General features: G+C 40.4%; 1 long non-coding RNA gene and 1 pseudogene across 2 annotated transcripts in view; both read right to left on the reverse strand.

The window, feature by feature from the left end:
- Window positions 1-25,283, reverse strand: part of LOC148779357 (uncharacterized) — a 35,704-nt gene that overhangs the window by 6,732 nt on the left and 3,689 nt on the right. The window lies entirely within an intron of this gene.
- On the reverse strand, window positions 5,304-24,170 carry LOC18433757 (cytochrome c1-2, heme protein, mitochondrial-like; annotated as a pseudogene). Its single transcript, XR_016046092.1, has 9 exons — window positions 20,234-24,170; window positions 15,918-16,065; window positions 13,521-13,616; window positions 9,653-9,864; window positions 8,092-8,371; window positions 7,714-7,787; window positions 7,004-7,120; window positions 6,817-6,882; window positions 5,304-5,751 (listed from the first exon to the last, which is right to left on the reverse strand). The product of XR_016046092.1 is annotated as a cytochrome c1-2, heme protein, mitochondrial-like (transcript).

Below are 25,283 nucleotides of genomic sequence, written 5' to 3' on the forward strand. Positions count from 1 at the left end.
CTGCATTTATGGATTTGATGAATTGGGTATTTAAGCCCTTTTTGGATAAATTTATTGTAGTATTCATCGATGATAGTTTAATTGATTTCAAGAATCAGAAGGAACATGAGCAGCATGTAAGAATGGTATTGCAAATATTACGAGAAAAGAAATTGTATGCCAAACTTAGTAAATGTGAATTTTGGTTTGAACAAGTGACATTTTTAGGACATGTCATATCAATTGAAGGTCTATCAGTAGCCGGTGTTAATTGGAAACAACCAAGTAATGTGACTGAAGTTCGAAGATTTTTGGGATTGGTAGGATATTACAAAAAATTTGTAGAAGGATTTTCTCGAATCGCAACCCCATTGACTCGATTGACACAGAAAAATGTCAAATTTGAGTGGACAAGTGAATGTGAGAAGAGTTTTTAAGAACTAAAAGTTCGATTAACTTCAACACCTATTTTAACTATTCCTGAGGGAAGTAGGGGATTTGTGATTTATAGTGATGCTTCACATAAAGGCTTGGGCTGTGTATTAATGCAATACGGGAAGGTAGTGGCATATGCATCTAGACAGTTGAAAGAATATGATAAAAAATATCTAATTCATGACTTGGAGCTGGCTGCAATAGTATTCGCTTTGAAAATGTGGAGGCATTATCTATATGGTGAGCAATTCGAAATATACACGGATCATATGAGCTTGAAATACCTCTTCTCTCAGAAGGATTTAAATATACGGCAGATAAGATAGATGGATTTCTTAAAAGATTATGATTGTACAATCCATTATCATTTAGGAAAAGCTAACGTTGTGGCCAACGCTCTAAGTAGAAACTCTACGGGAGTCTTAGCTCATCTAATGACCCAAGAAATGAGATTGTTAGAGGAACTAGTGGATTGACATCCGGTTCCGTTCATTAATGGTGTGGTAAGTATGATTGCCAACATTAAAGTAAAACCCCAATTAATCCAACAAATTCGATCGGCACAAAAGAAAGACCTTCAGCTTATAACAATTGTGGAAAAGGTGAAGCTGGGAAAGGGAGAAGAATTCTCTATATGTAGTGAGGATTTGCTAAGATTCAAAGGTCGGGTTTGTGTCCCAAATGATGAGAGTGTGAAGAAAGCTATCTTGGAAGAAGCACATCACTCTCATTATACGATACATCCCGAAAGTATTAAAATGTATCAGGACCTGAAGAAAACCTTTTGGTGGAATAATATGTATGTCTAAGTGCCTAACATGTCAGCAAGTAAAAGCTGAGTATCAAAGGCCTACTGGATTGTTGAAGCATTTACTTGTGCCAGAGTAGAAATGGGAGCACATCTTTATGGATTTTGTCTCTGGCTTGGCTAGAACAAATTCAGGACATGATAGCATTTGGGTCATTGTGGACCGGCTGACCAAAGCTGCCCATTTTCTGCCGATTCACACGACATACACTTTGGATCGACTGGCCCAGTTATACATTAAAGAAATAATGCGGTTGTATGGAGTTCCGGTCAGTATTGTATCGGACAAGGATACTCGGTTTACTTTTAAATTTTGGGCTAGGCTACAGTCAGCCATGGAGACGAGACTCACCTTTAGCACTACTTTTCACCCCCAAACTGATGGACAATTGCAGAGGACCATCCAAACTTTGGAAGATATGCTGAGGGCCTGTGTCATTGACTTTACAAGAACCTGGGAAGACCAGTTACCCCTGATTGAGTTTGCTTATAATAATAACTTCCAAGCTAGTATTCAGATGAAACCCTGTATGGAAGGAAATGCAGGTCACCCATCTGTTGGGACGAGGTCGGTGAAAGAAAGCTTTTGGGGCCAGAAATTTTCCAAGTAACCACAGATAAGATAGCATTAATTCGAGAAAGGCTCAGGACAGCTCAAAGTCAGCAAAAGAGTTATGCCAATAATCGAATGAGAGATCTTGAATTTGATGAAGGTGATCGAATTTTTTTAAAAATCTCACCAATAAAGGCATTACGAGATTCGGCAAGAAATGAAAGCTGAGCCCACGTTACATCGTACCATTTGAAATCTTGGAAAGAATCGGAGGTGTCGCTTATAGACTTGCCTTACTACCTGAATTGGCAAACGTCCATAATGTCTTCCATGTATCATCACCACGAAAATATCAGCCCGATCCATCCCATATCTTGAAATATGAACCTTTACCGAACAGGAAGGATCTATCCTTCATTGAGCAGCCAATTTTGATACTGGATAGAAGGGTACAAGTGTTGCACAACAAGGAGATTCCTTTGGTCCGTATATTATGACAGTACTATTCAAGAGAGAAGTCGACTTGGGAACGAGAAGACGATATTAAAAAAAAATATCTTTATCTTTTTCAGTAATCAGGTACACAAATTTATTGGACTAAATTTCTTTAAAGGGGGGAAGAATGTAATAATCCTAAAAAATTCAAAAAAAAAAAAAGAAAAAAAGAAAAGAAAAGAAACTTTTAATAAGTGATGGTCCATATAAGTATTATGATCCTTAGGGACCATCACCATTTTGTTAACTTTTTTCCTTTCATTACCACGTCCTTTAGTGGACGTGGGCTTTAATCGTTTCATGTGTAATATAATTGTTATACCTCATGTATAAGGTGTAATTTAATAAAATAATATAATAAGGTATCTTAAGAATTTAAATAGGAGAGGCGAGGATTCCCACCCTACAAATTTTTTGAGATCTTTCTCTCTCTAGTCGAAACGCAGTGAGCTCTTTCTCTCTTTAGCAGAATTTTTATCGGAAGCTTCCTCTCAAATATTTTAGGTAAGTGATTTTATTATCTTGAAAAATAATCCGTTCTTTTTAAAAAGAAATGAAATAATTACTTCTGCTTATTATCATGAATTTTAAGCGCGATAAATTTTATGCGCAGGCGACCGCATTATTTTGAAAAATAATCTTTTTAATAAAATTGTGATATTTTATCTATGTTAGAAATCTAAAATGCTGTAAATTCTTAGAAAAAATAAATTTTTTTTTTTTTTTTGTCTATTGTTAAAAAATTTTAAATACTGTAAAATTATTAAAAATAAATGTGATATTTCTGCTTTTAGTAAATTGTGAGATTTCTTTCTACTGTTTTTTAATATTTAGACATTGTAAATTTCATATGTAAATGACTGCCTTATTATTTGAAAACTGATATTTTTGAAATTGATTACAGCATTGTATGTGAAATGTTTATTTGCGAATTGCCATCCCATAAATTGTGATAATTTCGTATTCTTGAATTTCTATAAAAGTTTTTCTATACATACTAGATTGGCAATTATGCGAGAATGTCTTTATGAACTGTTACCTTTTTTAATTTGAGCCCAAAATATTTGACTGGGTATATTTGAAATGTTATTGAAAGTGACAATTATTAATGGTTTCAGTGAAATTCATATAAATAATTACAGTGATATGTTGAGTGTATGATATTGCTGCGTTCGAATGTTTAAAGAGATTTAGAAATACTTTAAGTATGCAAGTGGACTCATCCGGTTTGTCGGTGAAGTATAAGTGGACCCATCCGATACGTCGGTAGGGATTAAGTGGACTCATCCAGTACGCTGGTGAGGTACAAGTGGACCTGCAGGGATTAAGTGGACCTATTTAGGACGTCGATAGGGATTAAGTAGACCCATCAGGACGCTGATAGAGTATATAAGTGACATATTTGGGACGTCAGTAGGGTATTTTGTAAAATCTTTTAAATTATGCATTGCCGTTAAAATGTTATACGCATTTCAATTATTAGAATTACACTTAATTATGCATTTTTTAAAGTGAAACTGTTGATGCATTTCTATTAATAGATCTCCTTTTTGAAAATATTGATATCTTTCAATCATGATTATTTTTAGAATTATGATGATCACTTACTGAGTAGCCAAACTCATCAAAATATGGTAAACATTTTTTTCAAGATAACTGCGATTTCATTTTGAATGCTCGTCAGGATCAACACTAGAAGATATTGTAGTTGTGCTTAAACTTTCTTTTGTTACTTTGTAAGAATCCGCCATTGTAAATTTGTCTTAAAAAGATATGTATATATGTTTTAACTATCACATTTCAAGAATATCAATATTGTAAATTCTTGAGGCGTGATATAAATACAACCACCCCATTTGACATCTAATGGTCAAGATTAATTGTGACCACTTTGTGCAAAAACTAAATGGTCTCATTATGTACTTTCCTATGAGAAAATCATGTAATCTTGAATAAATGTTGTTTTATTAAATCGTCCCATCTTTTAAATATTCATATTTTAAAAAATTAAAAATTATTTAGTAAACAGACTTGGTTTATTAACCATTCACGATTTCTAGAAAGGAAAAAGTTTACATAGAGGCGAGGCTCTAAACAATCAAATTAGAGCCTATCTCAAAAATTTCAGTAGAATAGGTTGTTTTGATGCCCAAATATCCTCAAATTGATCATCTCGACGTCAAGATACATAGACATGAGAAAAAATAGATTTCAAGCTTTGTAACATATTTTGGGACCATCAATTATCAAGTTTTCATATATATGTCGATCTACACTATTTTTTAAACTTTAAAATTTATAGATAAAGACAATTATATTTTAAGGCTATCACAAAGATTTCCATTATTGAAACTGCATTTCTCAACACTATTTGAAGGTTGGCTCTAATTTGATTGTTTAGAGCCTAGGCTCTACACAAACCGCACCCTTCCTAAAATGTCATGTATTATTAAATAATTGGATAGTATGCCAATATAATAATTATATAATAATTATTTACTTAATAATCATGATTCATGAAATTACTAAACTTTGTTCATCATTTTAAAATATATATATATACAAATTGAAAAATCCATGAAAATCTATTTGATTACCAAACAATGGACATGGTAAAAAATCCATGAATTTTATATAATTTATCCAGAAGAATCCATGACAAGAATCCTTAATACTGAAAATCCATAGATTTTCTTGAAGATTCTTAATTTCCTCCCATCCAAACGAGTTAAGAGTTTGTCTATTTAATCAAGCACATAGAAAGTGCGTATTGCAATGTTGGTCACTAGGTTGAGGTTACACCCTAAAGAATATTACTAGAGAGGATTTTACCAAGGGGATGAACGCACAATATGCTTATGTGAGAGCATCTAATCTTTTCGACTTTAGAGAAAAACCACTTTTGCTTTAGAGAAAAAAATCATTCTATACATTTCTCAAGATTCATATTAAGTAAAATACGAGTAATTTTGGAGACAATAGCCTCTAGAAGGGCAATCCGAATGCCCAGCCATCCAAATGGTGATAGTAATAGTACACCAAAAACAATCATATATTCATGTAACAGTATCGAAATGCAGATCATCATTTGAATGCATGCTCAAGCTATCATGTCGGTACAAATGGAAGTGAACCAGTGCTCAAAAAATTGACTCAGCCAAGGTATTCGGCCCTTGCCTGAGGCAAATAACTCGCCTGAGTACAATTCATTTATAAATAACAAATAAAAAATCAACACAAAATTTATATATTTTATAGCCTTCGAGCATTAAACGACTTGTCATTCAAGTCTGCCCTCGAGGCACTTCCAAGTGGAATGATTTGGGTTTGAATCTTCAACCTGCTCATTTCCAATTTTCAAGTAGAAAGATATTATAGGAATACACACATACTTTTCTATACAAGGAAACTCCAGTGATGTGTTGGTTAAAAGTGGTAGCTCTTAGATTACCCCTTGTAAGAGGTCCTACAAATCCTGTTCCTGAAAATTCCATCTTGGAGCATAAGAATGCACACAAACCAGTATGTTACTTAAATGTAAATGTTCATGTTAAAAATCGACACATTATTACATATAACATATTAATAACGTTGTGTAGTGCACTTAAAGGCAAAACTCGCCTTGCCCATAAGCCTGGCCGAGTTGAAAAGGAAGTTAACCATAAATAAATACAAAAAAGAAAAATCGGTGTCAAAGCAATCAATGGCATCAAATCACAGTAATTGAGTAGAGCTTATTTTCTCTCTAAAAGGAGCTACTGAGATGCTCTGCTACTGCCATGGCCCGCCGACACCATAAAACATGCAAGACCACAATTGTGCACTTCAACAACATTATGCACCGGAAATAGAACAACAAAACCGAGGACAATGAAAAATATTTAAAAAGCAATTTAATTCACAATATCGGAAAGGCGCTGAAGTCGTGGTGGTATACACCCCATAACTCAGTTACACATTGTGGCGTTCATCGAAAACCACTAACTATAGGGGGCATGTCCTCCCCACCAAATTAGCCAAAAAAAAAAAAAAGTTTAATTCACAATATCAACGGGTAGGGATCTGTCTTCCCCATTGGCCTCGAAGTTATATTAAATGCAAATAAGTGTGTTGCATGAAATCCCATGAAGTATTGAAGACCACATAATTAGCAGAAGTCATTACTCCCCAATCATTTGTTGAGATAGAAACGAAATATGAAATATGAGAGACATTGAATTCCGATCCAAAAACAGAAACTGGGGAGAGAATCACAGGCGCTCCTACTACAGATTCAAAGTATAAATATGTCAAAAGTTTCTTTCAATCTGGAATATTCATATTACAGAACAGAGTCTGAAGATAAATGCTTCAGAAGTGAATTATATAGATAAAAAGATTTATGAAACTGCTGTAGTAAATAAGCATCTATTTTTTCCTGTTTATTGATTGAAAATTATTTGATATTAAAATTTTGAAAAACTAAAGAATTCTTTTGAGAAACATGCATCTTACCAAGCAATAAAAAACATATATTAGATGAAAATGAAGAGATATAATTCATTACCAGCTTCCTCTCTTCCATCTCAGGTTCAGCTGCCCAAGAGAGAAACGTGACAACGTCTTTCCCCATCTAAAAGAATAACAATTACAAGAACAAGGAAATTAGTAAAAAATCATTCAGTGCAAGCTTCAAAACCTTTCACAAAAAAAAAGGAAAAAAAACACACAAAACGCAGATTTGAGAACCATACCTGAGACTCCGTGGCCGGTGTGCCATCTTCATACTCCACTGAACCATCGATAAGCATTTTTGGCATGGCTATGACACCTCCAGGAAAATATGGATTGTAATAAAGCCCCTCTCGAACCTGTAATTAAAAATTCAACATTTTCTCAAGAAGTCCCATTTGAAAATTGGGTGTTATTTATAAAATCATAAAATTTATGCTATAGAGAAAATTCTAGTTTAGCAGTAAAACTGTCCTATATCAGGAAAAAATAAACAAAATGGCATTGTGAATCCAAAATTACAAGCATCAGCACAAGCTCCCAAAATTAAGATCCTCCATTTGTGAATCAGCAATGGCAAGACCACAGCTCATTCTATCAACATAGCTACTCCATGGATCTAGTATCATTTTCTTTCAGATTTTTCAAAGTTTCCACTCCAATCCTAGACCATTATTTCATAGTCGAGTCAAAAATATAACCCAAGCATTTTATCAAAAATATTTAAAAGCAGCTTTTTTGGTTAAATTTGGGATTATAGTATCAAAATTAAAACGAAAAAAGCATGGAGTTGAAACATTCCAGAATGACCAGCTCCACAACAAAGATAAATGGTCAGGGATCTAGTCATTTCTGGAAACGATAATACAAGGGAGTACATTGTCAATGTCGGAAAAAGGAACTAGCTATGATTTCCCCAACATCACTCCACCCAGTGAGCCATAAATATTACCGAAACGCCAGCAGGGGGGGGTCACAGTATCCAGTGAGAAGCGCAAAAACGTAATTCTGACCATTGTGCCGTGCCTGAAAATACCAAATGACAAGGAATGAAAAGAATAAAAATTTCAGTTCCAAAATGAAATCCAGATTGCATCCAATACCAATTACCCAAAACTCAAAAAATGAAAGTAGGGAAAATAAGAGAATTTTGTTTCTCCCTGTTAAGTGGTCATCAATATGAATAACAACGAAGAAAAATAGCCAAAAAGGAAGAATAGAAATTCTTCTTTTAATGACCATCAACCAAAAATTCATTTAAAAAAGAAACTAAAAAAAAGAAGAAGAAAAACACTGCTCTCTCAAGTGGTCTTCAACATAAGAGACATACTTTAGTAATGAGGCTCAAATCAGGGGGGTATGCCCCTCCATTGGCGAACCTCGCTGCCTGTTCATTTGGATAGGGCTGAGGGAAACGATCACTCAACTGTCCTGGCCTGGTAAACACTTCACCTTCGTCGTTAGGGCCAGCAACCACCTCAATCTCAGCGGCCAGGGCTTTTGCCTCCTCCTCAGTATATGCAACACCGACTAGATCACGGTATGCAATTAAAGACATCGAATGGCAAGATGCACAAACTTGTTGATATACTTGGTGTCCACGTCTAATCCTGCACAATGATGAATTCATTCCGAGAAGTGCACCATTACACCACTTTTAACACCATAATATATTGGAAAACGTGTACATTTTCGCTTTCTCAAAATTTGATATACTTTCCCATAATCTTTTATAAAGACTATAAAAAGCTTAAGACAAATGTAACCCTCGAATTCATTGATCAGAGAACATAAACTCTCCCTTTCCAAATTGGACAGGAAGATTCAGTTTAAAAGAGGCTTAAATACTGATGCTAAATCTTTAAAAAAATCACACTGCACAAAATCAACATTTATATTTAATTTAGGGATGTAAATTGGTGTTTTCTGCATTAAGATTACCTGTTATAGTTCATGAAAATATTGGGAAAATATAAAAAAAATATCATGGTTATTACAAGCACACCAAAAGCAACCTTTGCCACAAATTTTAAAGAAAAATGAGGTATAACAGAATACCAGCTTCTTCAAAATGCTACCTATTCTCAGAAACCAATAAGAATACTAAAAAAAAAAAGATTATATCAGTATCGTCCAAGAAAGCAGAAATGGCCTTAAATTTGCTTTGGGAAGTAAATGGTCCAATTTTCCAAAGTAAATTTGTAACGAAACATGGGGAACATCAAAGAACCCGAAATGCTTAATTCTTATTCCTTTAGATGTATATTTTGAGGGAAAGGTCCTTCTTGTTTCATATAGGGAGAGTCTTCTTCTTTTTGTTTCATCCCTATAAAGAGGCATGAATTCAACCACAACCAGCCCTTCATTAGTTCCATTCTGTTCCTGTTCTTCCTTTCTGAAGAAGATTTCCCATTTTTCTTCTTCTATCCTCCTCCTCGCTTCTTCTTTTTTTGTTTCTTCGGGTGGTGGGAGGGGGAGCTAAAATGATACCATAGGGTTTGCTATACCTGAATAAATTTGCAGGTGATCCAAAATCTTTGAAATTTCACAATTATGCTTGGATGCTTATTCACTAAAACAACCTAGACTGGTATTCAAAATATGGGATTGGTAAAATACAGACATTTAGCAAAAAATAAAATAAAATAGCCCATGAGAATGTTCTGAGATTCAAAATTCAGGAGCATTACATGATTTATGCAGACATTCCGGCACTGTTTCGTTATTTTCTCTTTCACTGTTCTGAAAAAGCTCCCACCACTTCTTAATGGAGATCAATATTTTCACTCATGATAAAATAAAAGGTAACTAATCATGCATATGATAAAACAAAAGATAAATATTCACATATCCCCTGAGACACTTTTTAAGAACTATCGTTCCTCACTTACGATGCATGGTCATAGGAGCTAAGAATTCCCCTGTGAGGCCATGGGTAGCTGGAAGGTGGTAAGCCATGTAATGCCTCATCAGCAGATGCAACAGTTGCAAAACCCAGAAGACCAGAAACACCAGCTCCAAGAAGTGCCAACATCCTTAGGGACTTCATGCCAGCGCCATCTTGATCCTGTTTGCCCAGTAAAGATAACATTACTGGAGGGGCCTGCATAGAAACAGAAACCAACATAGGAGATACACCCTCCCTGGCAAAAATAGTGCAAATGTCTTATTATATCTTTCAGTAATTTATGAAGATCACTGGTTTCATATGTATCAACCACATGCTATTTCCACAATAATAAAATCCAGATTCTCCTTTTTCCAAATCCCTTTAAAAAGAAGATATTTTTTTACTGGTAAAATTTGGATGATCCTCAATCGACAGTTTTGTGACCACAAAAGGTGTCCCAAGACAACTTTTATGATTACATTGGGACATTTAATGCCACTGACATTCTCCTAGCATAGAAAGATTCACGAGTAAGAACAAAAGAAGCAGTAAGAAATAAATCAACAAAGTAACAATGTCCCTAACAAGTCTCAGCAACAAATAAATATATCTAAATATGGATATCTGGAAATGACCAACAGAAAAGAGAGAAGAAACTAACAAAATGAAAAATAACACAGGAAATTCAAGAACCAACCTCAAACAGCAACAACCAAAATCAAGGGAATAATAAAAAACAAGAATTGGAGATAAACAACAAAGAGGCAAGACACACCAGCACAAAGAAAGTATGTGGTGAGCAAATCCAAAAGAGAAAGTTCAGCACATATTAATTTGTTGCTGAGACTTGTTAGGGACATTATTAATTTGTTGATTTATTTTTTACTGCTTCTTTGTTCTTACTCATAAGTCTTTCTATGAGAAAGTAAATCATATCACCACCAAATACTGACAGATATTATTTAACATGGCAATTCCCTAATTTTAAGGAGGGAGGGAGGGAGGGAGGGAGGGAGGAGGGGGGGGGGGGGTTATCTAAAATGAGGAGATTCAAATCTTGTTGGATACCATATCAATCCACATGCCTACCATTCTGCTCATACCGTTTGTATTAGAAAAGATGTCCACAAATATATATATATATATATATATATATACAAAAATTTGGATGCGTCCAAAATTTGTGAACTCTATTGGCTGAGTAAAGTTGACTCCATGAACATTTCCGAGTGGAAAACAAGCTATAAATCACTGTCAAATCATCCCTCAGACAGTTTAAGAATCATCTAGAGATGATGAGAATTCAAGCAGATCTTCGAAGTCAACCCTCTACGAGTTCTAAAAAAAATGGATATAGCATAACACTAGCTCCTTATCAATATAGGCCATTATTATGTTGAATCCCACATTCAAAGCATGATCATCACAGAGGGTTATTGAACAGTCTCCATGACCTAAATGAATAAGAATAGAAGCACAGTTTATATGTAGCATTTATAGGGACAAGTGTGTGTGTGCGCCATAGAAGCACCTTCGCTTTTCATGCATAGTATCCAAGATAGCCTGAAATGGATAAGGATACAAAAACAGAAGCTAGGAGGGGAAATGGCTCATAATTTTTTGAAGCCTAGGACATGCATACATATATGAGTATGTCATCTGACTTTGATATAAAGATTATGCATAAATTATTTTCATATAAAGGTATCTCATATTTGTTTACAATATTCATATTGACTTTAAGCTGCATAGTAATACATGTACCAGGCACGTATTTTAAAATAGTCACATTACATATCAAATATTATGCTGTATCATATTTTCTTTTATACATCATAAGAATATTATTATGCATGATTTAATATGTTATTACTATTTCATTTTGATATTTTTAATATTTTATGTAATTTTATTTTGACAAATGCCGGGTCAACATTGTATCCTGAGTTATACACAGAAGTAATCAGTTATCAATTTTTTTTATTTTATCTGATGGTTTGGCTATCCAAAAGACCAAAAGTATCATGTTATCTTAGCACATAATCATTTATTATGTGATACTCCTGATGATATTTATTCCCACTTAAAACACTTTTGGTACATCCTCATCCTCCCATTCATTTTGAGGAGGTCAAGGAAACCATAGCCACCTTTTATTAAGTTGTCCATTCGTGTGAAAAAATCGGGATCTCCATAAACTGGTTTGAAGATCCCTAAATTTCTGATGCACCACGATCTTTTCTAGAGGTGATCTAGCAAAATAACTTCACTAATAACTAATCACACTTCCTTTTATATCGGTATACAATTATCTCTCTATTGAAATATATGCTTACAGAAAAAAATCCCTCATCTTCTACAACATTAACAAAGACAACACTGAAAATTAATATGCATTTCTATGCTATGATTTATCAAGAACTGATATGTTTATGATTTATCAAGAACTAATATGTTGAATCATGACAACAATATCACATTGTAAAATAGTTTAGTGACAGCCAGCCCTTAGGACCAGCAATGGTTTGTTTGGCCATCTTTATGGCCACTCACCTATGATACCACGGCCGGGAATTAGTACCTATCTCCTACAGGAATCGAACCCGTGTCTTCGACATGAAAAGACAATATCCTAACCACTGGACGAAAGGGACAAAAAAGCCATTCTTCTTTGAACCTCAGCTCCGAGAATAGAAGTGGTTCATTTTGTTTCTATACGCAATTCATGATTTTGTTTGTTTGAATGTTGGCGAGTTCTGATGTTCATTCAGCGGGTCGTTCTCCCTTCCTATGGGTTCCCCCTCTCTTTTCTCCCTCTACCATATATGCATCCCGTTTTTTCTGTAATTTCAGTACAGCTCGATGTATACATTTTCACATTAATGAAAGGCAGTTAATTATCAGAAAAATAGATAGGGTGACTCACTAGATTCTCAATACTGAGCAATAGCTCACTGCGCACAAGCGAACCGCGCACAACACAAGCCACACTACCTGAATACAAACCTTACTAGATTTAGATTCCACTACTGAATCAACAAACCATGTCTATCCTTTCTGTGAATGGAACCCCATGCTAACTTCCGAAGAAACTCAATCATCAGGACTTCACTAACTCCAATAATTCCCAGGTTTAGATTCTGCTCCCTCATGGAGTCACATACACTGACTACTAAACCATAAGACTAGATTAGATTGGATAATAGTCTTGAGTTCAGTTCTTCACCACCCCAAATGATATTCCAATTTTTTAATCACAAGAGATACTAGAACTTAGCAATAAGTAAAAAATAGAGAAACATAATAAGAACAGGAAACAACTTTAAAAATATAAATTACTCTACTTATACATGAACCAGATCCACAGACAATACAAGATCCATTCTTGATGATCATCCATAGAAAACATAGGAGAACTTTCAAAAGAAGAAAAAAGGAAAACATAGGAGCCCTAAAGACGGAATTTCTTCAGTTTACTATAGATATTGCCCTAATTTCTATCAATAGAAGCAGGAAACCCATCGAGGAACCATTCTTCTCCAAACATAATGAGAGTTTGTATCATCCATTGGAAGCCCATAATTTTCTATATTAACCCAAAACAGGAAATTGCAGAACTACCAGTAAGAGAGAGAGAGAGAGAGAGAGGGAGGGCGTGTGAGAGAGAGAGAGAGAGAGAGTGAGAGTGAGAGAGTGCTCTTTCTGCATGTACTACATGACTAGTTGCTAGGAAGTACCACAAAACCTCTCTGCATTTGTTGAAACAGTTCATCAAAAGGAAACAGGCAGATCAGGACTGATATATCCATGGTCGGACCAAACCATTTCAAGAGAGAGAAATGAAAAGAAGTAGAGACTGAGGAACATACACTTAACTGTGACTGGAACTCCCTCATCAGGTGATAAATGGCCCTCCTAGCAGCCATTTTCATTCCTGTTTCAAGATTTTTGAAACCTTGATTTTCCTGTAACAAGAAGAGAGGGAAATTAGGATTCCGAAATGGGATTTCTAGAGAGAGAGAGAGAGAGATAAAGATCTGAAAAAAACCTGGTTGAGAAATAAAATTCCAAAATGGGATTTCTTTCAAATCATTATTAATTCCTTGTGATATCAAGATCGTTTAAGTTTAATGTTTGGAACACAATAAAAAGGTTTCATGTTATCTTTTGTGAAAAATAGGGAAAAAAAGAAAAACGAAAAAAAAAAAAACCCTCTTTTTTAGGTTACAAGGACATTCAAATGGTGCACAAGGCCACTCCCATGGTTGATGTAATAAAAGAGAAGAAAACGAATAGTTCCAATTGTATATGGAAGTTTAAGTGAATTGTTTGTAGATACAATTGATGTTAAATTTTGAAGGTCCGTGCGTCAAACTTAAGCAGACCTCAAAAAATAAAAATAATAATAATAATAATAATTTGATGAAATAACCCTGAATGTTTCGGGGACACTTTACTTTGTTTTTTGAAACTTATTTTTTATATTTAATTTAGGTGCACCTAAATTCCAAAATTGTAAAATCAATTCAATTTAGAGAAAGACACTAAAACAAAAACATTAACTGTGATAGTGGAATCTATGTTTTCCCTTCTAGATCTTGAAAGAGTGCTTGTGTGCCATTCAAGCGTCCACACAATGTATATATTTTGATTGCAAATTAATAATAATGTAAGTGTACTTTTGGTGGTTGTTTGGATGACAATTATCATATTAGCAGTAGACTATCTTATTCAAAATTGATATACCCTATATAATATTGTTTTGTTAATTGTATTGGTACATATCTTATATTATATCACATTATTTTAAATGCTTCAATTTTATAAGCTTTGGCAATTTTTAGTTATTCTAATTAAAACATACAATTTTCAACAAATTACTTTGAATAAAAGTAAAAAAGACTTTTCAAATGTAAAACTACCGATAGATTTCATACAATGACACTGCCAAAAAATAATTAATTCATTACCAGGAACACAAAAACATTGTAGAAATAACATGCCACGTGTTCATAACATAATATCAGCTCCAATTTTAGTTCTACACACACAAATGTGTCATTGGAACATATGATGGTGATATTTTTATCAAAGGAAGCAAATTCTGTGCATATGTAGCATCAGTTGGGTTTTGTAGAGTATTGCTCAAAGCACATTTAATTGACAACGGTTCCAGAAAGTATCACAAGAATGATTAGAAAGTTCAATGGAAGTATGCTAGACTTTTGTAGCATTTCTCTAGTGATGATTTTTTAAAGGAAAATGTTTTGATAGGTCTACAGCTCTATTAAAATAAGTAAGGTTTCACCTCAAGACACAGAATATTTTAATTTTAGCATCGGAAAACCTTCAAATCAATCATCTGGATCTTAACGATTATGATTGTGAAAAAAAAAATAAGGATTTTAAACTCTAAAAATAGTGTACATTAAAATATTATCTAGACCATCCCTTTTCAAGTGTTCGCGGACAAGGTTTTAAGGTGAGGCATTACCGTTTTCTTTTTTCTGTTTTTTCATAAGGCCTAGGCCTTACAGAAATTACATCCTTTTTGAAAAGTTAGGACGTGCTTGATTGGTGGAATGTGTGATTTACAAAAGTAGCAAGCCTCATCTTCATTTAGTCAAAAGCCGGGATTTTCACTAACCATAATACTCCCGTGGTTGTTACACAGGAGTAGAAGCCGCACTTTGAAACGCACAGCTTCCAGCAAGCCTAAATTGATTGTGTTTCTAGGAGCCCACCCCTTACACAATAACCTATGGAAGGAACGCCTTCTGAACTTTGTGGAAGAGCAGCGGCTTCTAAACGTGGGCTCACTCTTTTGAAGTTGTTGCTCCAAATAAAAGTAACTAATGAATGTGATGGTTTCCATGCCCCTTATAGAAACAGTAGAACTTAGTGGCAGATAAGCCACGTCCTCCACCAGTCGGGTAATACATTTCTCTCAACAAAGTAGACTTTTCTAACAATGCTTCCTCTCTCTCCCAATGATGGCGCTCTCTCTATCTCTCCTTGTAAATCGCTGTTTTTCTATCTTTTTTTTTTTTGAGAACTGTTGACGTTGTATTTCTATAGGGCTTTACAAAAGGTATGACTGAAAGCACACCCTCCCGGGGTGGCTAACGGTAAAAATACATTTAGTACATTAGTCTTCCTTTATGAGTAACAGTTTATAAGAAGTGCCCATGTTACAAGATTTACAATGAGATTTACAAAAAACTGAGTAGTGGCTTGCTCGATGAGAGAGATGAAGTTGGGCCTACTCTAGGAATCAGTACGGCTGAGGTCCTGAACAAAAAAGGAGTTGGACATCGCCTGGGAGTCTGAATGCAAGCTAGCTCCTCCTTCGCCAGTAGATCTGCTAGATTGTTGGAGATCCTCCAGGTATGCTGCCATAAGACCCTGGTAACCCTGCATAAATGTGAAATTTCATCAAAGATAGAGGACAATTGCCAAGGAGGGGGGGACAAGGCTCTTGCCCAGGATTTGGTGTTAGAAGAATCTCCTTCCACTATCAGTGTAGAACCCCAGGAGGAATTAAAGTTTCTCAATCCCAGTAAGAGAGACAAGGCTTCTGCTTATTGGGAGTGGAAATTTCCTAGATGCACCGAAAGAGTAAAGAGGACATTGCCCTGGCTGTCTTTGAAAACACCCCCTGTGCCTGAGGGACTAGGGTTGCTTAAGGAGCAGCCATCAAAGTTGAGCTTGATGCTGCCCTCAGGTGGGGCTTGCCAACTGCTAACTCTGGGGGGTTTGGGAGGTCTATGTTGAAGTATGTTTTGCCATTGAGGGACGAAAATGTTCCTAGGGATGCCCGAAAAGGATTTGTGTTGAGAAGCCTAGAAAGCGGCTAAAGAGACTATCTTGTGGAAGAGGGCTGACTGCTGTAACTGGGCACCATTGAAGATCCTATTGTTCCTTTCCAGCCAGAGAGACCAGATTGTAGCAGCCACCGTGGCCTTCCATAATATTTTCCCAGCCAAGGGCCACTGAGAAGCGAAGTTGTGGGTCATGAGTGCTTTGACCGTGGGTGGGGTAACCCATTCGAGGCCGAAAAGCTGGAGTACAAGTGACCAGAGTTGACTGGATAAGTCGCAAAGAATGAACAGGTGGGGTTTGATTCCTCCTCATAGAGACATAGGGCACATCTGTTTGGTAAGGAGAGACCTCTTCTATGTAAAAGGTCAACTGTGAGGGCTCTGTGAGAGCAGGCCATCCAACAAAATAACTGGATCTTAGGTGTAGCAATGGTGGACCACACTTTTGATAGGATAGAGGTGGGGTTGAGGGGGAAGGTTGGGGGTTGAATGAGGGCTTTGTAGAAAGAGGTTGCTGAAAAAAAATCAGAAGGGGATAGGCTCCATACCAAAGAGTCACTGCTGGAGGGGGCAAGGAAGTGGCACGATAGGGTACCCAGTAGATGTAGGAAGTGGGTGCACTCGTCCTCAGAGAGGTGCCTGCAGAAAGAAGGGCACCAGGTTCTTCTGCCACCCACGATAGGCATGTCCTCAGTTATAGAGGAGTTACAGTCATGGAGAGGGAGAAGAGTGTTGGGAAGGCCTTGCACAAAGGTGAAGTACCAATCCAGAGGTCTGTCCAGAATTTAACTCTGGTGCCAACTCTAGCATGGAATCTAATGTGCCATCTGAACTGTGGTAGGGAAGAGGCTAGAGACAGCCACACTCCAGATGCCCTCTGTTTTTTAATGCTCTCTGGTACCCAGGTATCATCCTGGATCTTGTATTTTTTGCACAATATTTGAGCCCAGAGAGCATTCAGTTGGGTGGCCAAGCGCCACCACCATTTGCCTAAAAGAGCTGTGTTGTGCTTTTTGAGGATTCGAATCCCTAAGCCCCCTTGTTTTCTTGGTAGGAAGGTGTTATCCCAAGGTACCAGGTGAAATTTTGTCTTATCTGCCTGGCGTGACTAGAGGAAATTACGCATAAGTTGTTCTATGCGGTTGGCCACCTGTGCCGGCATTTGGAACAAGGACATGAAATAAACTGAGGTGTTGGCCAGGGTAGCCTTGATCAGGGTTACTCTGCCCGCTGGTGAAAGGCATGTACCTTTCCAGGTGGTTGGTTAGGCATATCTCAACTTTGTCAAGAACCTGGGACCAAAGTCTTTTTTTGTGTTTCCCTAGCCCCAGAGGAAGACCTAGGTAAGTGGAGGGGAGATCTTCCACTTTGCAGTCCCAATCTGGAATAAGGGCAGCCACCTTGTCAGAAGTCAAGGCAACGCCCGTCATTTTGGATTTGCTCATGTTGACTTTGAACCCTGTAGCTGTCTGGAAGCACTAGACGAAGAGTCTAAGGGTGTCAATCTCTTCTCGGGTGGCATCTAAGAAAACCAGGGTGTCATCTGCGTATTGCAGGTGTGACACCAAGGGACCCTGGATGCTAGTAGTGAAGCCAGAGAGGAAACCAGACTGGTAGAGGCGAGAGAGGGATCTTGAGAAGACTTTTCGCGGCTATGGCAAAGAGGAAAGGGGAGAGGGGGTCCCCTTGGCGGAGCCCCCTATGAGCCAGGAAGAAACCTTTCGGTGATCCATTAAGAAGGATGGATAAGTGGGGGTTCGAGAAACATCCCCTCATCCACCTTCTCCAATGATCTGTCAAGCCCATCCTCGACATGGTTTCTTCCAAGATAAACCAGTCTACATGATCGTAGGCTTTCTCCAAGTCTATTTTGAAAATTAAACCTGGTTTCTTGGCTAGGTGTCTAGAGTGGAGACACTCATTAGCTACGAAGACCCCACCAAGATCTGCCTATCTTGGATAAAGGCAGATTGGGAAGGAGAGATGACAATTGGAAGGACTTTTTGGAGTCTTGAGGCTAGGACTTTAGCCAGAATTTTGTAGGTGGAATTCAGGAGGCTAATGGGTCGAAAGTCCTTGATTTCCTCAGCCCCTTCGATTTTGGGCACCAGGGCTATGAAGGTGGCATTTATGGCTTTGTGAATGATTCCCCTATGAAAGAATTCATGGAAGAAATTGATGAAATCGGGACAGAAGGTGCTCCAGAAAGTTTTGAAGGGGGCGATAGGGAATCCATCAGGGCTTTGTCAACGGCGAGGGCTTTAAGAGCTAGAAGGATCCCCTCCTTAGAGAAGGGTTGTTCCAATGAAGCTGCTAAGTCCTCACTCAAAGTCAGGAAGGTAAGATCATCCATTTGAGGCCTCGGGCCAGTGGGTTGAGAATAGAGAGATTGGAAGAACTCTATTATGGCCTACTTGATTTGTAGTGGTCTTGTCAAAAAGCAATTGTTGACTTTGAGCACCGAGATGGTGTTGTCCCTTCGGCGACAGTTTGCTATCCGGTGAAAAAAAGTTGTGTTTTGATCGTCTATTTTTAATCACTTTATCCTGGATCTCTAGAACCAGTAGATCTCTTCCTTTTTGAGGGTGGATAGGTAATCAAGTTTGGATTGGGCCCTAAGGTTTAGTTCTGAGTCATCAAGGGCTCTGGATTCTTCCAAATGGTCGAGGCGTTGTATAGAATCCAAGAGAAGTGATTTGGTTTGAGAGAAGTTGCAAGGTAAGGTTTTGCTCCAGGTTTTAAGGGAGGCTTTGATGAGCTGGATTTTAGTTTGAAGTCTATATCCGGCTCTACCCCTGACTTGAAGCGAGAAAGAATCCCACCAAAAGGGTATCAGAGAATGGGGAGAGGCTTCTTCCAGCCAAAGGAGTTCAAATCTAAAAGGTTTAGGGCCTCTTTGAATGGCATTTGTGTCCAGGAGAATGGGACAGTGGTCAAAAATAGGTTTGGGTAGTGTTAAGGCTTGAGACCCCGAGAACTTTTGATCCCATTCAGTACAGAAGAGAAAACAATCAAGTTTGGAGAGGGAAGGGCTAGAAGAGTGGTTAGACCACGTGAAAAGGCTGCCTTGAAGTGGAATGTCCATGAGAGCATTCACGTTGATGAAATCCTCGAAATCCCTCATGTCCCAGGGAATGGAAGAGGAGGTGTCACGTTCATGGGACCATATGGTAATGTTGAAGTCACCTCCCAGACACTAGGAAGGATTAGGAAGAGCTGCAGCGTGGTCCAATTCTGTTCGGCCAAAAAACTGTGTATGAGGGAAGATGAATTTGGGCCATAAACAGCCATGAATTTCCAAGGGGAACCATCAGTCAAGGAGGAAAGGAGGATAGTGACCGAGAAGTCTCCTACATGTGAGGAGATGAGGTTGTGTTCTAGTGGGTTCCAGATAACCCACATGCCTCTTGAAGCACCCACAGCCGGTAGGGCCACCCACTGGGAAGGAGTAAATCCCCAGATTTGGCGGATGAGCTGCAAATTGGGCACTGGTTGTTTGGTTTCAATAAGGGCTAGAACTGAGGGGGAGTACTTGAGAGAAAGATTTATGACAGCATTCTTCTTAGACTGGTGACCCAGTCCCCTAATGTTCCATGTTACAATCTTCATGAGAAGGAGGAGGGGGGTGGGGATAAGGCCAGTCTGGAGGACCTCCTAGGGAAGGAGATAAAGAGAAAAGCAGGGGAGTCCAGGGAAGGCTTGTCCTGGAAAGAGGGGGAGGGGAAAAGGCTAAGCAGTTCTCTATGACCTTTGGGTCTTACCTTGAGCCTGTTGTGCGCATCTGCGGTAATGAACTTGTGGCTTGGACCTTCTGGGCCGTCATGGTGAAAGCCCATGATTTTATACATTTCTTTCATCTTGTCTTCGATGTTGGAGTTCCTGCCATCAGCTGCCTCATCCTCCCTTTGGCTGGGACCTTCTGCTACGGATGGGGGATTGGGATAAGGCTGGCTTGGGTCAACACCGGAGAGATCCCCGAATTGTAGTGACTGAGACTCAGGTCTAAAAAGAGGATAGAGATCAGGGGGTAAAGGAGGGAGTGGTTCGCGAGGTGGGACAGGTTCTGAAATGGGCTCGATCCCCTGAGGAGAAGTGGAGGCAGGGGGACCCCTCCAGAGTGGATGGGGAGGTAATCGAGTTTGGATTGGGCCCTGAGGTTTAGTTCTGAGACATCAAGGGCTCTGGATTCTTCCAAATGGTCAAGGCGTTGTATAGAATCCAAGAGAAGTGATTTGGTTTGAGAGAAGTTGCCAGGTAAGGTTTTGCTCTAGGTTTTAAGGGAGGCTTTGAGGAGCTGGATTTTAGTTTGAAGTCTATATCCGACTCTACCCCTGACCTGAAGAGAGAAAGAGTCCCACCAGAAGGGTATCAGAGAATGGGGAGAGGCTTCTTCCAGCCAAAGGAGTTCAAATCTAAAAGGTTTAGGGCCTCTTTGAATGGCATTTGTGTCCAGGAGAATGGGACAGTGGTCAGAAATAGGTTTGGGTAGTGTTAAGGCTTGGGACCCCGGGAACTGTTGATCCCATTCGGTAAAGAAGAGGAAACGATCAAGTTTGGAGAGGGAAGGCCTAGAAGAGTGGTTAGACCACTTGAAAAGGCTGCCTTGAAATGGAATGTCTATGAGAGCATTCATGTTGATGAAATCCGCGAAATCCCTCATGTCCAAGGAAGAGGAGGTGTTACGTTCACGGGACCATATGGTAACGTTGAAGTCACCTCCCAGGCACCAGGAAGGATTAGGAAGAGCTGCAATGTGGTCCAATTCAGTTCGGCCAAAAAACTGTGTATGAGGGAAGATGAATTTGGGCCATAAACAGCCATGAATATCCAAGGGGAACCATCGGCTAAGGAGGAGAGGAGGATAGTGACCGAGAAGTCTCCTACATGTGAGGAGATGAGGTTGTGTTCTAGTGGGTTCCAGATAACCCACATGCCTCTTGAAGCACCCACAGCCAGTAGGGCCACCCACTGGGAAGGAGTAAATCCCCAGATTTGGCGGATGAGCTGCAAATTGGGCACTGGTTGTTTGGTTTCAATAAGGGCTAGAACTGAGGGGGAGTACTTGAGAGAAAGATTTATGACAGCATTCTTCTTAGACTGGTGACCCAGTCCCCTAATGTTCCATGTTACAATCTTCATGAGAAGGAGGAGGGGGGTGGGGATAAGGCCAGTCTGGAGGACCTCCTAGGGAAGGAGATAGAGAGAAAAGCAGGGGAGTCCAGGGAAGGCTTGTCCTGGAAAGAGGGGGAGGGGAAAAGGCTAAGCAGTTCTCTATGACCTTTGGGTCTTACCTTGAGCCTGTTGTGCGCATCTGCGGTAATGAACTTGTGGCTTGGACCTTCTGGGCCGTCATGGTGAAAGCCCATGATTTTATACATTTCTTTCATCTTGTCTTCGATGTTGGAGTTCCTACCATCAGCTGCCTCATCCTCCCTTTGGCTGGGACCTTCTGCTACGGATGGGGGATTGGGATAAGGCTGGCTTGGGTCAACACCGGAGAGATCCCCGAATTGTAGTGACTGAGACTCAGGTCTAAAAAGAGGATAGAGATCAGGGGGTAAAGGAGGGAGTGGTTCGCGAGGTGGGACAGGTGCTGAAATGGGCTCGATCTCTTGAGGAGAAGTGGAGGCAGGGGGACCCCTCCAGAGTGGATGGGGAGGTAATCGAGTTTGGATTGGGCCCTGAGGTTTAGTTCCGAGACATCAAGGGCTCTGGATTCTTCCAAATGGTCAAGGCGTTGTATAGAATCCAAGAGAAGTGATTTGGTTTGAGAGAAGTTGCCAGGTAAGGTTTTGCTCTAGGTTTTAAGGGAGGCTTTGAGGATCTGGATTTTAGTTTGAAGTCTATATCCGACTCTACCCCTGACCTGAAGAGAGAAAGAGTCCCACCAGAAGGGTATCAGAGAATGGGGAGAGGCTTCTTCCAGCCAAAGGAGTTCAAATCTAAAAGGTTTAGGGCCTCTTTGAATGGCCTTTGTGTCCAGGAGAATGGGACAGTGGTCAGAAATAGGTTTGGGTAGTGTTAAGGCTTGGGACCCCGGGAACTGTTGATCCCATTCGGTAAAGAAGAGGAAACGATCAAGTTTGGAGAGGGAAGGCCTAGAAGAGTGGTTAGACCACTTGAAAAGGCTGCCTTGAAATGGAATGTCCATGAGAGCATTCATGTTGATGAAATCCGCGAAATCCCTCATGTCCAAGGAAGAGGAGGTGTTACGTTCACGGGACCATATGGTAACGTTGAAGTCACCTCCCAGGCACCAGGAAGGATTAGGAAGAACTGCAATGTGGTCCAATTCAGTTCGGCCAAAAAACTGTGTATGAGGGAAGATGAATTTGGGCCATAAACAGCCATGAATATCCAAGGGGAACCATCGGCTAAGGAGGAGAGGAGGATAGTGACCGAGAAGTCTCCTACATGTGAGGAGATGAGGTTGTGTTCTAGTGGGTTCCAGATAACCCACATGCCTCTTGAAGCACCCACAGCCAGTAGGGCCACCCACTGGGAAGGAGTAAATCCCTAGATTTGGCGGATGAGCTGCAAATTGGGCACTGGTTGTTTGGTTTCAATAAGGGCTAGAACTGAGGGGGAGTACTTGAGAGAAAAATTTATGACAGCATTCTTCTTAGACTGGTGACCCAGTCCCCTAATGTTCCATGTTACAATCTTCATGAGAAGGAGGAGGGGGGTGGGGATAAGGTCAGTCTGGAGGACTTTCTAGGGAAGGAGATAGAGAGAAAAGCAGGGGAGTCCCGGGAGGCTTGTCCTAGAAAGAGGGGGAGGGGAAAAGGCTAAGCAGTTCTCTATGACCTTTGGGTCTTACCTTGAGCCTGTTGTGGGCATCTACGGTAATGAACTTGTGGCTTGGACCTTTTGGGCCGCATGGTGAAAGCCCATGATTCTATACATTTCTTTCATCTTGTCTTCGATGGTGGAGTTCCTGCCATCAGCTGCCTCATCCTCCCTTTGGCTAGGACCTTCTGCTACGGATGGGGGATTGGGATAAGGCTGGCTTGGGTCAACATCGGAGAGATCCCCGAATTGTAGTGACCGAGACTCAGGTCTAAAAAGAGGATAGAGATCAGGGGGTAAAGGAGGGAGTGGTTCGCGAGGTGGGACAGGTGCTGAAATGGGCTCGATCTCCTGAGGAGAAGTGGAGGCAGGGGGACCCCTCCAAAGTGGATGGGGGAGGGTCTGGTCTACAGGGGGTATGTCCAGGTGGGGAACATGCTCCTGGTATGAGTTGGGGAGGTGGACAGGCAGGCTGAACGCCTGTTGAGTGTCAGCGTGGAGAGGCCAAGGAATGGGCGAAATTGAAGAGGGGAGGTAAGCAAGGTAATGGTAAGTCTGAACAGAGGAGAGGGAAGCAAAAAGAGTGGAATGGTAAGAGAGCCAGGTGAAGTGAATGGAGTTGACTCTGGTGAAGCGGATGAGGTGGGGGGTAAAGGAGAGAAAGGGAGTCAGTATCCAGGGGTGTGAGGTCCCAAGTTTGGGTGGTCACGATACCTTGGGGGAGGAGGTTACGGTCCATTGGGGATAGTTGAGAAGGGTCTGAAGGCTCCTCAAGGGAATGGGGAGGTAGAGAGAAGTTAGACAGGTGGAGGGGGAGGTAGGTAATAGAGATGGGGGGGGAAAGGAGGGTGCAGCGACGAAGAGAGCAGCTGACAGGAGGGGGGAGAGGGGCGCCGAGGCGACGAAGGATGCTGGGGGAGGGAAGGACTGGTGAAGCCGGGGTTGGTGAGAGAGGGGCAGGGGAGCAAGGGAGGGGTCAGCAAGAGAGGTAGGTTAGGGGGGAGAACAGGCAAGGACAGGATGTCGGCGGAGGGAGAAGTCGGGGGCGGCTCAAGAGACAGGTGTGAAGGGGGGGCTCGAGGAGGACGGGTGGCAGGGTGCGTCGGTTGAGGGAGAGGGGGGGGGGGCGGCAGGTAGGCGAGAGAATCTCGAGGAGGGAGGGGAAAAGGCGAGGGGGGTAGGTGAGTGCCGTCAGACGGCACAAAACGCATCAGTGGGCTGGATGGAGCCCCGTATGATGCATGGCCAGGGACGGGAGAGGCAACCACGTGTGCCGGGGAGGGAGAGGAGAGGGGCAACAAGTCAGGGGGGCTCAGGGCAGGAGGAGGGAGGATGGGGTCTTTCGAAAATGACGGGCCTGGGTCAATCGTGGGACCCGAGGAGAGAGGTAGGAGATCCTTGCGGGCCTCTTTACCAGGTCGACAAGAGGTGGTCAGGGGAACAGTGATGGGAGGGTCGGGGGCCTGCTCCCTAGAATGCTGGCCAAAGGAGGCTCGCCCTTCATGAGATGTGGGCGATGGAGGAGGCTAGGCCGGAGATAGGGCCAACAAATGTGGCTGGGCAACTTTAAGGCCTCCATTGACAAACGACCTTGAATTAGTCCGTCAACGTCTTCTGCTCGGACGAGCTTTCTTTGTGGCCAGGGTCCAAGAAGCAGCCTCTGCAACCTTAGGTTTGGAAAGAGTAGCATGGTGAAGGAAAGCATGGGATGTTGGGGACGCCAGAGTCCAGAGGGTCGAAATTGGGAAGTAGAAGTCTGAGACTTCAAGCCACCGAGTTCTGGGAATCAAAAGGGGGTCTAGGACTTCCACCAGAACTCTGATTGAGCCCAGGGGGAGGGTTTCAATTGAGATCCAATGGATCGAGATAAAGGTACGACAGGCAGCTGCGAGACAGCAGAAAGTGCCAGGTGTCCAAGCCTGAAGAGGGATGTTGTTGAAAGTTAACCACACCCTTTGTTTCCTGAATGACCCCTCCGACGGTGACCAAGGGCAAAGGCAGCAACAAGCTCCATGAAAAGAC

The sequence above is a fragment of the Amborella trichopoda genome, chromosome 12, assembly GCF_054954075.1.
Source record: "Amborella trichopoda isolate Santa Cruz 75 chromosome 12, AtrichopodaSantaCruz75HAP2 v2.0, whole genome shotgun sequence".
NCBI lineage: Eukaryota > Viridiplantae > Streptophyta > Magnoliopsida > Amborellales > Amborellaceae > Amborella > Amborella trichopoda.